We start from the raw sequence: 13,741 nt of genomic DNA on the forward strand, positions 1-13,741 counted from the left end.
TCAGGATCCCAGAGCCCACGAAACTGCCTGTGGTTTTGCTTCATGGGTCAGAAAGCAGCTGGGATTTTCCCTGTGTTTCGCTGAAACTCTTTCCACAACTAAGGCCCAGGGACCACACTTGAGGATGGAGTCATTGATGATATTCCAATTCATAAAAAGGAGGGTGCTGAGGGTCTGTGGGAGGGCCATGCACTCCATACACTTCTGTCCTGGAAATTATCAAGTAAATTCTTCACTGAGTTGAACTTCCTGCCAGGACCTCACACACAGCTATTCTGAGGAAATCTGTGGCTGCTTTGGATCATTTATCACTCAAGTTGGATATCAGAGTTGAGCCAATTGCAGATGAAAACCCTATTCATTAATTAATCTACTGTTACTCCCCCATCTTGAGGTCCTAGCATGTGCCCTTTGCCTGAAACACATGTTCCCTGCCTCTCCCTGGGTTGGTTCTTTTCCTGATCCTTGGCTGTTAGAGAGGCACCTTCCCTGACCACACTGGTTTGTGCAGCCCTCAGCTACTCCCTGCTCTTCTGTTACTGTCCATGTCTTCCTATTTCATGATCCTCACAGATGTCACCACTGGCCATTGCTGGAGTCATCTACTGACTCTCTCCCCAGAAGATGAGATCCTAGTCAGTTTCATCCACCCCTGTCTCTGTGGCACCCATAGCAAGGCCTGGCACAGTTGATGGTTGTTGAATGAATGAATGGACCCCATGCTTGAATACAAGTTCCAGGGCATTTACATTTTGAAAATTATGTGATCCTGTCAGCAGTGATCCACATTTTGGTGTGGTGGAGGCATGACTTTGTAGGAAATCAGCTTCTAAGCAACAGTGGTGGCTGGTGTGTGTTTCAGGGAGAGATGAGGCATCCTTACAGTCCCTCTCCCTGGGAGCGCTCCTGCAGATTCTCCAGCTCAACCTAGCTTGGGCCACAGTTGGGGAATATCTTCACTCAAGTCCTTGCCCTTTGTCTGATGCTTCATCTCTAGCCCTGAAGTGCCAAAGCCTCCTGACACTTATGAGGGTGGAATTCAGCAGAGAGCTTCATGCTCTCTTCTTGAGAAATCACCAGTTTCTAGAGTTGCTGGGAAGCAAGATGTGTTTGCCGGTCAGGGCCTGGGACCAGAGCAGGAGTAGAGAACAGGGCTGGGCAGGTGCAGAGCACAGGCTGAATCCAGCCTGGTGCCTGGTTTGTATATATAGTTGTATTGAAATCCAGCCATGATCATTGTCAGAGTCTATGGCTGCTTGGATGGTGATGCTGGTGGATTTGAGTATTTGCAACAGAGAGTATCTTTGGATGAACTTTAATTTTAGCATCTTGTAATAATGTGTGAGGAGGCAGGTGAGAAGAGGGCTGCTGTCCTGTTGCTGTTAGGCAACATTGTTCTTGACTCTCAGCATTTTTCATTACTAAACAAGACTTTGCTAAAAGCACTCCAGTCCTCTTTGACCAGTGGTGACATTGTCTTTCATTGGGCCACATGACTCAGGTGCTGGGCTAATTGAGATGTCACTCACAGGGTCAGGTCCCAGGGTGAGGACAGAGCAGAATTGGGGGGAAGAGCTGCCAACAACTTCATGGCTGTGAATGAAGGGCTGGGTGACACTATGTGGCCTGTGGTCAAGATGCAGGTCAGCTGGACAGTCTTTTACAAGCATTGCCACTGTCCCCAGGAGGCTATCAGTTTCTTGGTGACTGGAGCAGAGGCCAGTGGATAGAGCTGGGTGCTGCCCCCATGGGTGGCTGCCTGCAGCTTGGGTGAGGTGCACTCTCTGTCACCGACCTCATCATCCTCTTTCCTCCCTGCTGGTGCAGGCTGAGCGACTTGACGCCACACAAGGCCATGATCCTGCTGTGTGCTCTGCATCTAGTGGCCATGAACACCAATACCTGGCTGATCTTCAATCAGGGGCACTCATGGTGTGGCCATCTGCAGTTGGAAAGTGCTGTGGACGGAGGGCAGTGGTGTCTGGTGTAATCACGCTCAGGACCCTAGTCATTTAGTGGAGTTTCCTGAGGATTAAGTGAGACATTACAGGCAGTCTTTGTACACTGGCCTGCATATTGCATGCAGTTAATAATATTTAGTTTTTGTTATTTTCATCCAATATCGTCATCACACTCACCCACTCACAGGTAAAAGGAGCCATTTCAAACTGTCAAGGTCAATGTGTGTTCAGTGAGCTCACATTATATATGGCCAAAAATAACCACTCTTATTAGGGGAGCCACATGCTTGTGCAGCTGGTGTTCACACTTGCAGCAGAGTGGGTGCTATGTGGGTGGCACATGGGTGCCACACCGGTGCCCAGCTGAGCATCTTTCCAGCACATGGCTGTAGTGAGGGTGCTTCCTGAGCCCATGTCTGCTGTGGCCCCAGATGGATTTAGGCACTGTGCCTCTGCCCAGCATACACTAAAAGATACCAGTGTGCAAGGCTGCCTCCTAGAGGGCCAGCTGGGGTCAGACGAGTGCAAGAGAAGGGACAGGCCATCAAGGTGTTTGGTTCAGCCAAACGGCGTCTTTGTCAAGAACCTTTACCAATTTCTAATTTCTGAAGGTGAAAGGAAGGAATGGACTCAGAGCAGGGAGTTCAGGAGAGAGAGAAGCGGGTGGTGACAGTCAGAGGCACCACCCGAAAGGGTTTGGGCACTCGTGTGCACAGATGCCAGGATGTGTTCCTCAGGGCTGTGTCAATAGCAGTAATATTTATGATCCACCCACAAAACAGCCATCGTGTGGCCCATACATCAAGGGCTTCTATCCTGGGAGCATTCAATTTTGTGGGCCATGAGGCCTGAGTGACAACTTTAGGAGTGATTATGCGAGGGACTCCAGGTTCTTTTTGACATCACATTTAAGGTGGTGAATCATCAGGAGAGCCTGTCTGGAGACAATGGTTTTCTGAAAAACCAAAAGACCCATTTGACTGTTGGCAGGTGAACTAGGCTGTTTATCATGGCATGTAGCCATGGCCATGGGAGCTGTCCATGGGCACCGTGGCTTCCAGAAGCCTTCCACAAGCCTTCTATTTTTGTTTGGAAATGACAGAGAGTTCTTGCCAACAAATGGCCTTGCCAGTCTCTGTGCTGGCCCTGGGGGGAGAGCCCTTCCCCACAGCTGGGGACCAGGTAGATGTCTGTACTCACACTAAGACAAGCTGATCAGTTCCTGTATGACTCACTCTCTGCTGAAACTGTGCCTTCACCAGGTCTGTCTGGGTTGTCCCATCTGCAAAAGGGTCACATGGACTCTGCAGTGTTGTGTTACCAGTTATTGTGAAGGCAAGACACAAGAACAAACCTACACGAATGCCACATAATGCACATATGAGAAATGCTAATGCTATGGTTCCTTTTTATTTTTGCTTAAAGAGGAAATACACAAGAGCAGTGGTGGCATTCAGAATGTTTCCTAATGGGTGGCACAGGCTCTGACCAGCTAGAGTAGGTGCGACTTGTAAATAATCACAATGATTCTGCCCTTTCCTGGGCCCACCAGCTGCATGCCAGCTTCAAAGCACACAGCAAGTGCCCTCATGCCCCATGCTTGACTGGCTCACTGCAGAGCCCAGAGAACTCATTTCTAAATTCCAGTGGTCAAGATGGCATTTTTTAAAAAATCTGCTTTGATTTTTTATTTTTCCAGAAGGGAATCATGGGTGACTGTCCCTAATATTCCCACTAGATGGTGCTAACATGCCAGGTTTTGGTCACAGATGTACCCATCTCCCCTCCCCAGAGGGCTCCAGAACACCTGTGGCCAACTGGCTTTGTCTAGTCTCCCCTGAGAGTGAGCAGAAATGCTCCCTTCTGTCACCCACCTGATCCAGCCAGCATCTGGCACATGGCAGGCTGGAAAGGTACTGCCTCCCTTCTCTACACTATTGCAGGCCCCACAGCTAGATGGATGCCTAGTGGACTTTTCCCATCAAAAGTCTTTAATATTTTTATTTCTAAGGATTGGTGCTCATTATAAAAATTTTAAGCTACAAATGGAGAAATCAAAATCCCAGCACCCCCAGTATGACTCCCATTCCAAGTGGCTCATCTAAGTCAATGCTGGGCAGAGACAGGTGGATGGACAGAGTTGGGGGTGAACATCACATCCTGTAGCCATGAGCTCCTGCTCTGCATGCTAGGATTCCATGAGATGTCAATTCCCCATTCCCTTATACTTAAGAGGAGCCAAGAAATCTAATGTGTGATCCTTGCACTTCAAAAAGCATCAACCACCACAAGGTACTGATTTTTGATAGAACAAAAACAATCTATATTTTGCCTAGAAGAATCTCAGTTCACCTCCAAAAGAAACACATAGGACAAAAGTGAAGAATAAGAGAAAGTTATTTCAAGAAAATGGAAACAAAAATTAAACAGAAGTAGCTATTCTTATATCCCAAAATTTACACCTTAATACCAAGTGATTCTCCTGCCTTAGCCACCTGAAGTGCTGGGATTACACGTATGCACCACCATACCCAGATGACTTTAGTTTTTAATACAGTTGGATTTCAATCAAGTTATGCAAATATCTTTTAATTGTTCAATCATATCCAGTTACCCCAATAACCAAAAGGTTCATTTCTTCTGATTTCAATGTTATTGTTTTGTTATATAAAGCTTTAAAACCAGATTTTTCTTATTTCAACTGATTTATAGGTTAGTGTTATGATCCCTAAATAACCACTGTTATTTACTTATAACATATTTTATATAAATGCATATTTCTTTAAAGCATAGTATTAAGATGTATAAAGATTAATAAAATGATAATAATAATAATAATAATAATAATAATAATAATATCTAAAAATTCCAAACATAAAAGAGTAAATAGTATTTGTCAGGAGGGTAGATATTGTCACAGGTAAGAAACCTAAGCCTCTTCACACCTTTTAATTATTTGATTCTGCAAATGCTATATCAATTAGATTTACATATTCATTTAATTTTCAACTCTCAAAGAGTTGTGGTACAAATCTATGTAGTACAAGATAACTAAAATAGAAGACAGTAAGACAGGAAGAAATGTCAGACAGCACAAGTAGTAAACAATAACCCAAAAGACACTAGTAAATATTCACCTGTCAAGAACCACCTTAATGGCGTAAATTCTCAAGACATAAAGTTCTATAATAGATAGAACAAAAAATATATATTTTGCCTAGAAGAATCTCATTTCACCTCAAAAAAAAAAAAACACATAGGATAAAAGTGAAGAATAAGAGAAAGATATCTCAAGAAAATGGAAATAAAAATTAGAAGTAGCTTTTCTTATATTACAAAAAAATAGATCTTAATACCAAAGTAAAAATAGAAAAAAAGTCATTATATAATGACAAATAGGACAAAAGTCATTATATAATGACAAATGGTTTTAATTAAGCAAGAAACTATCATAAGTATAAATATAAAATCACATAATACTACAACACATAGACATAAGACAGACTTCATCTAAAGGGAGAGAGAGAGACTTCAATGCATATTAATAGAGGACTTCTAATCACAGCGTTTGAAAAATGGATGGATCATTCATCTAAAACATCAAAAAAGAGACACAGGATTGAAAGTGTTTTGACCATAGAAATATAAGGACAGCATTCCTCTGGTGAGCAAACTCCCAGGAGGTAACAGGCACCCTGTTTCCTATGTTTGGAATATTCAGCAGTTTCTTTCAGAAACTAGCAAGATAACTAATACATGTGCAATACCTAGCTGTTGTGGCAATGCCTTGCATGGGGAAGCTCTTTGCTATAATCTTATCAACCTCAATCTTGACTTTAGGCACTTAGCTCCAGGGGGACTCTCTTTTTAGACAACCACAGTGTTTTGCCAAGCTCTGATGCACCTAAAGCTGTCCACATAATAGTAACTTTAAACAATGGACTTACTTGAGAGCCACACAAATCTCCTAACATTGCACATTGCAACCTTAGTAGGTAAATAACAAAGAAGCTGTATAATGTTGCTAAATCTGTAGCCTAACGGCACAAGGAACAATACTGTACTACTGATTCCAGTGACCTAATGTAACCTACTACTATAAGTAAAGCTGGCAGCTTGGACAAGGAGAATTTCTGTCATTCTGTCATTCTGCCTCTGCACCTTGCTTCTGATTCTTCTTCTTTCTTTACACAGGATTTAAAGTACACTGCAGAGCAGATGGACTCAACGGAAGTTTAAAAAAAAAAAAGACAAAGTCTTCACAACAGTAACAACAACATTCTCCAGAATAGACACTAGGTTAAGTCATAAAACAAACCTTAACAAATTTTAGAAGCTAAAAAATCATTTCAAATATTTTTTTCTGAACACAATGGAATAAAACTGTAAACCTACAACAGGAGGAACTTCAGAAACATTCTGTGTGTCTGCAAATGTAACAACAAGCTTTCAAATAGCCAAGAGTCAATGAATAAACAGAATGTAAATTTTAAAAAATTCTTTAGATAAAATGATGATAGAAACACAAAACAAAAAACCCTATAGCATAGAGCAGGGACAATTTTAAGAAGATTAGATCAGTACATACCTACATCAAAAAAGAAAACAACCAAGACTTCCACTTCAAGGAGGTAGAAAATCAAGAACAAGACAGACCCAAAACTAGTAGAAGAAAAAATACTAAACATCAGAGAAGAGGTAAATAAAATAAAGACTAAAATAATATTTTAAAAATATCAAAAACAGAAAGTATTTATTTATTTATTAATGTATTTATTTATCCCTAGGCTTGAACTCAGAAGCAACCACTCACCGAGAGATATCTTCAGCCCTAGTTTGTTTTTTTATGGAGAGAAAGTGTCTCATAGAGTGGCTCAGTGCCTTACTTTTGCTCAGGCTGGCTTTCAACTTGCCTTCCTCTTGCCTCACCTTGAGGATCTAAACTATTCATGTCAATGGTTAAGAGCACAGCTTTTCCATTGAACTCACTTAAGCAGAGGCAAGATCATGATGCTGTATAATATGAGGATTCCCAGACGTGACACCTATGGACATATTCGCATTGGCTTTTTCCACAGACAAGGACTCTGCTTGGTGCATGGTTTGGCTTCTTCTCTTTTTGGGGGGAGAGTTCTGCTGGAGCCTGAACCCAAAGCATCATGCATGCTAGGCAAGTGCTTCCCCATGGAGCTGTGCCCCCAGCTGTCCTTGGCCTTCCTTAGTGTCACAGGGTTTGGCGGGCTCGACAGAGGGACTCAGTTGTGTTCTAATCTTTGGTTTTGGGGGATTATTCTATAATTGCTGCTAGCAACCTGAAGCCCATCCAATGTGGAGAAGGGGTCACATGCAATTCTGTAGGTTCATTTTATTAAATGATGTCTTGCTTTCCTGGGCTCACAGGCTTTGTGGCTGCCCCTTAGGCACACTCACGTAGCTGGGTATCTCTGCAATTGTCACCTTGGGCCTCATCATGCACTCTTGGCTAGTGTCAAGATGATTGAAGTGGGTGACACCCCAAAAGACCAAGCTCTTTTCAACAGAGCTGAGAAATGTAAGAAAGATCATGGTTACAGTTCTGGTGTCTAGTAGAGAATTTGAATTGGCTCTAAAACTAGGGACATTAAAACAGCCCAGTTTGGCCTGTGTGCTTGGCCTGCCAGCCCTGTAGGTGCTCCATGGCCTGGTAATGAGAGAGCACTTCTGGGAGGTGCTGGGTATGGGGGAAGGCCAGGCAGGGCAGGAGAGTGCAGGAATGCCCCAGAGGATGGAATTGAAGGATCAGGGCATGGAGGTCACCGCTTCACCAGCCATGATTTCCGTACCTTGTGAAGGAGGTGACATCTACTTCAGAGCTGTTATAAGAATTTAATCAAAGTCAGGTGCTGTGGAGTATGCCTGTAATTGCAGCAACTCTGGAGGCTGAGGCAGGAGGATGGCCAGTTGGAGGCCAGCCTCAGCAACTTAGTGAGGCCCTAAGCAACTCAGTGAGACCCTGTCTGTAAATAAATTAAAAAATGGTTGGGGAAGGCGCTCAGGGTTGAAGCACCTTTGCTCAGTCCTCAGTACTAGAAAAAAGGATTAAACTGAATAATACTCTCACAGTGCCTAGTGCATGATAGTTATTTAGCAAGTGCTATTTTTTTCTGCATTTAAAAAAATTTAATGAGCAGAAAGGTGATCCTCTCAGTCTAGCTCTGCTGTTGATTTGTTTTGTGATGTGGAAGAAATTTAGATAATAGTTCTGCAGTCTCAGTTTCTACGTGCTGTTAAACTAGGTTAAGAGTAATGGCCATATCAAATGATAGGCAGCCCCAATAATGTGGACCAGCCTCAGAGTCAGCCAAGCCTAGCCTCTGGTAACTGGAATGTATTATTTAGAAAACAATAATTACAATTTTCTACTCTGCCATCTTCCATACAGCATGCCTTAGAGATCTTAAGTTAGAAGGTTAAATAATTGAGTGAGAAATCCATCTAACTTAAATTTGTGAGTTTCAGACACAAATCAAGATTGTAGAATATATTTATGTATTAATGTATTAATCATTAATGAATTAAGTAATGCATTATTAAATAATAAGTAATGCATTTATTATTCAATGCCTTAAATTAATGCATCATTTTTCTAAAGCACTAATAAGTGGTTTTCTTTTTTTTAATTTTTATTTTGGACATTTTAAAATATACTTGGCTTAGTGCAGTGGTGCACGCCTCTAATCTCAGCAGCTCGGGAGGCTGAGGCAGGAGGATTGTGAGTTCAAAGCCAGCCTCAGCAACAGCGAAGCCCTAAGCATGTCAGTGAGACCCTGTCTCTAAATAAAACACAAAATAGTGCTGGGGATGAGGCTCAGTGGTTGAGTACCCCTGAGTTCAATCCCCGGTACCAAAAGCAAAACAAACAAAAAAAATTTGCATTATTTTTCTAAAGCCCAAATCAGGTGTTTTTTCTCTTTCTCTTTTTGTTTTTTATATTATTTTTTTGCAGACCTGGAAATGGAACTCAGTGTCTCTACCACTGAGCTGCAGACCCAGAAGTTTTCTCCTTACCCTTGATAATTTTTTAAAATGTTTTTCCATCTTAAGAATTCAAGATCATTTTTTACAGAAAAGAATTTAGGATGACTGGTCTGAGGTGTAGTAGAGCACTTGCCTACCATCAGCAAGGCCCTGGGTTCAATCCCTAAAGTACAAAAAAGACCAAAGATGCTTTCACTAGAAAGCCTCTGAGTTCTCCTGCACTTTGACATGTGACAGTTGGACAATCCTTACCAAGTTCCTGGGTGCAGTGTCAGTATTTGTCATCTGTGTTCCTGCCACACTCTGCTAAGGGTTTTCTTGGGATCCTAGTGTTTGGCATGATTGTTACCATCGGCCAGTCCATCGTGGATGTGATGACAGGCATGGACAGGGATCCCTCAAAGATGGGTGCTGCGATCTGCCTGCTGATCACCACTCAGGTGAACCCCCAATTGCACCCTGCTTCCTGAGTGACCGCACCATCCCTCTTCCTCATCAGCAGTACTCAGCCAGAGATGGGGCCAGGCCAGGCTCAGGGCTGGGCTCAGGGTTAAACACTGGCCTGAGCAGGGTGAAACCTCGAGTTGGAGGCTGGGCACCGCCCAAAAAGAAATCAATCAAATAAAGACACTGAGCCCATCTACAACGAGAAATATTGAAATCAATAAAGGCATGCTGTCCACCTGCAAACCCCAAACAATTAAGAAACAAAAACAAAAAATGTAGGGGTTTTGGCTGGGGCTAAGTGGTAGAGGCTCACCTGTCATGCGCAAGGCCTTGGTCTCCATCCTCAGCACCCCATAAAAATAAAATAAAGACGTTGTGTCCATCTCCAACTAAAAAACAGATTTAAAAAAAAATAAAGAATTGAAAGACCCTGGCTTTGGCTTCTGAATTCCCGGGAGGCAGATTGAGAAGGGTCTCTTTTTTGGCCTTCATAGCAGAGAGCCCAGTCATTGAAGATGGAAGGAACCAGGGCCCTGGGGCCAGTAATGCAGAGTCCATTTTTATTAATTAATTTATTTTAATTCTGCAGTTCTTTGTGGTGGGCTTGATCGTCCTCCTTTTGGATGACCTTCTTTAGAAAGGGCACGGCCTGGGCTTTGACTTCTCCCTCTCCATTTCAAGCAACATCTGTGAAACCATCCTGGGAAAAGCCTTCAACCCCAGCACCATCAACACCAACCAAGGTAAGGGCCCTGTCTCCTGTGGGGCATTTCTGCAGGAAGTTTTCATGCATGCAGAGTATTCCTCTGGGGGAAAATGTCTGTTTCAGAAACATTTCTTCTGAATTTTCAGTGTGCAAAGTTTTAAAAATATAGCTGAGTGCAGAGGCTCAAGCCTGTCATCCCAGCAGCTCAGGAGGCAGAGGCAAAAGGATCACAAGTTGGAGGCCAGCCTCAGCAACTTAGTGAGGTCCTAAGAAACTCAGTGAGACACTGTCTCTAAATAAAATTAAAAAGGGCTGGGAAAAGGGCTCAGAGGTTAAGTGGTCCTGGGTTAAATCCCTAGTTCCAAATAATAATAATAATAATAATAATAATAATAATAATAATAATAATAACACCTCTTATAAAAATATTTCAAAGACAGTTAACATTCCACAGAGTAATCCTGCCTCATATTTCTTAGCAGGAACCTGCACTGCAAAGATAAAGAAGTGTTGATTTTAGCCAATTGTCTTCTGGTGGACATTTCAGTCCTTTCTCAGTCACAGGTAGCATTGAAGTGAATATCCTTGGGCAATCATCTGCACATATTGTAGCAGTTGTTCTTAGAGAATAAGATTTTTAAAAGGAAATTGCTACACCAAACCACTTGTTCAGGCAAGGAGCAGTTAGTTCGATGATTACAAGTTCAAGAACAGCCTTGGCAAATAAGTGAGAGCCTGTCTCAAAAAGGGCTGGGGTAGAAAGAGTGTTCCTGGGTTCAATCCGCAGTACTGCCAATTTGGGGTGAAAGGCACTAGGGATTGAACTCAGGGACAGTTAACCCCTGAGCCCCATCCCCAACCCTCTTTTTGTATTTTATTCAGAGACAGGGTCTCCCTGAGTTGCTTAGAGCCCCAATTTGGCTAAGGTTAGCCTCCAGTTTGCAATCCTCCTGCTTTAGCCTCCAGAGCCACTGGGATTACAGGCAGGCACCATGACACCTGGCTTACAAATCTTAATAAAATAAAAATTGCAAAACATGTGAGACTTCTTAGGAGAGGGAAATTGACTTTTTTTTTCTTTTCTTTCTCTTTTGGCCTCTGAACCCTGAATCTGTTATTTGCTGGGAAGTCTCTCTCATGGACAATATTTGTGTGTTTTCTTGGAATTGACTGTGGAGCTTATTCTTGGCCTCCAGTGCCATGTCATCAAATTGAGAAAACTGCAGACGGGTCTCTGCAGGGAGCCAGAGGGTTCCCATGGGAAAGACTAAACCATGGGAAGGAGGGTCAGGGACACTTACAGAAGAGTAGGCAAAGGGACACCAGACTCTTCTTAGAATTTCAGAAAATCTAAGGTTGAGGATCTGGGGGTGCAAAGCAGATGGGCCCCAGCCGTGGATGTGGGGGTGAAAGCTGGGTAGGAGTCGGGGTGTCGGCCAAGACCTCCTGGCTTTGGGGGGGCTGCATTCGAAAGGAGTGGGAGCAGTGGTGGCCACAGGGGACCAGTCAGCGAAGGCTTGGGCTGCGGCATCCAGCCAAAGGATCACTTTGCTCTGGAACAGGATAGTGAGTGAGGGGACAGCTTTGGAAGGAATGATTTGCTGTTCCTGAGAGACAGGCTGAGAAAATGGCTGGGGAAGTGGCACAGCCATCCAGCCTGAGCCAGCCAGTGTGACATCAGAGCGAGGACCTTAGGACTTAAAGAGAGATGAAGGCCACAGACAACCAAGACATGGAGGTGGCTGCCCTTGGCTACCTCTGGGAACTGCCTGGGGCAGAGGGCCTACCTGGGGGGATTTGAGTGGTGCTGTAAGGAGCCAAAATGGTGGAGCCATGGGGACACCCCTAGGATGGGCAAGAAGAGGGTGGAGCAGGCACAGGCAGTTTGCAGCTGGAAGGGCCACCTTTTACCAGGAGTGCCACCATGGCTCAGCTTGCGACCTGGAAAGTGGGGTGTGGAAGGGCCCCTAGGGTAGAGATCACAGCTGGTCCTTCTTCACTGAGGTGGGGGACAGTCCAGGCTGGGAGGGAGGTGGACAGTACAGACGCCACACAACTCTCACCCCCGGGCAACACTAGCACATGAAACAACCCAGTTCCCAGAGATCAGCGGGTAGTGATTTGCAAGAAATGACCATTTTAAACATTCAGAAGGCTCCTAAGGCCCTCACCCTGACTTTGCTGTGACCCACCTTTTATTCCAGACACTTGTCAGGCAGGTGCTGCTAAGCACCAGGAGCTTCTGTGGGTGCTAAGAATACAAAGGGAGATAACATAAGACATGTGAGTGTCAGTGTCATCCCAGGGTCCCGGGTCAGAGTAGAGCAGAGAAGGAAGATGGGGCGACTGAGGAAGAGTGTTACGGGTCCGTCTAGAGAACGTGGCAGGTGCAATGGCCCTGGAGCAGAGATGAGCTGGTGTGTTTGAGGGTCGGCATGTGGCTCAGTGGAGCAAGTTAGGGAAGTTCAGAGAGGTCACTGGTGGCAAGAGCAGCCAGGAAAAGTCCCTGCTTTCTCCCCCTGGGTTTGCTGAACTTCCTCTTTTACAAAATGCTCAAGCTTTAATGTCTCCAGATTCTCGACCACAGGGACATCAGCTGTTGTCCCACACAGCCAGAGGTGGCAGGGAGAGGGGCTGTCAGAAGACCATCACGGGGATGCCAGGGGCCAGGGAAAGCTAGGATAGTGTTTCTGTCACAGACATCCTGTCCATGTGGTCTTCAGGACAAATGGCCCATCTGAGTGGCCATCCAGAAGGTGATGCGAGTCCTGCTGTCCCAAATCTGGGGTGACAGGAAAATGCTGTCCCAGGGAGAGACTGGGATGTCTTAGTCCCCAGCCATTAGCCACTCTGCCCACAGATGCCATGTCTAGGAAAGCACCGACCTGGCATCAGGGGCCATGGTGACAGTGTTTCCCACTGTCCTTTTGTTCTAAACTCAGTCTCACGCCATTTCTGAAGTGCTCAGACCTTGTTGCCCTGTGCTGCAGTGTCCCTGGTCGGTCTTTTGCCTGTTTCTCAGGCCAGGCCCCTTTCTGCCTGTTGATGAGGCTGAGGCAGGAGGATCTCAACTTGGAGGCCAGCCTCAGCAACAGCAAGGCCTCAGCAACTCAGCGAGATGCTGTCTGTGAATGAAATACAAATAGGCTGGGATTGGGGTTCAGTGGCCGAGGGCCCATGGGTTCCATCTCTGGTGCCAAAAAAAATCCAGACAGTGACCCCGTGACTGTGGTGCCGTGAGTTTACGGGTTGAGTCTCCTGGCTGATTCTGTTCTCCTGCCTCTGCATTGGCCAGGAGGAGGCCTAAGACCCAGCGGAGTCCAGCCCCTTGTTATTCCCTTCACGTTTGTGTCCTCCTCTGCCAACAGGCATGGAATTGGAGGGCGCCATTATTATTGCACTATTTCATCTCTGTGCCACGTGCACAAAGTCCGAGCAATTAGAGAGGCTTTCCCCCGCCAGAATCTCCCCGACCTCATGAACCTCATTGCCTCCATCTTTGTCTTTGCTGTGGTCATCCATTTCCAGGTGTGTCCAGCGTGAGCACAGGAAGTCTGCAATTCTTTTTCTTTATTTTTTTGGTACCAGGGATGGAACCCAGGGGCACTGA

General features: G+C 44.7%; 2 pseudogenes; both read left to right on the plus strand.

Moving 5' to 3' along the window:
* The window catches only part of LOC124085448 (transmembrane protein 132B-like), a 53,125-nt pseudogene extending 52,516 nt beyond the window's left edge, over window positions 1–609 (plus strand).
* Window positions 610–1,337: 728 nt separating this feature from the next.
* On the plus strand, window positions 1,338–13,659 carry LOC131423158 (protein transport protein Sec61 subunit alpha-like; annotated as a pseudogene).
* The last annotated feature ends 82 nt before the right edge of the window (window positions 13,660–13,741 follow it).

This window comes from Marmota monax, unplaced genomic scaffold (assembly GCF_021218885.2).
Source record: "Marmota monax isolate L192 unplaced genomic scaffold, Marmota_monax_Labrador192_F-V1.1 WCK01_AAM20220418_F8-fsc01178, whole genome shotgun sequence".
Taxonomy (NCBI): Eukaryota; Metazoa; Chordata; class Mammalia; order Rodentia; family Sciuridae; genus Marmota; species Marmota monax.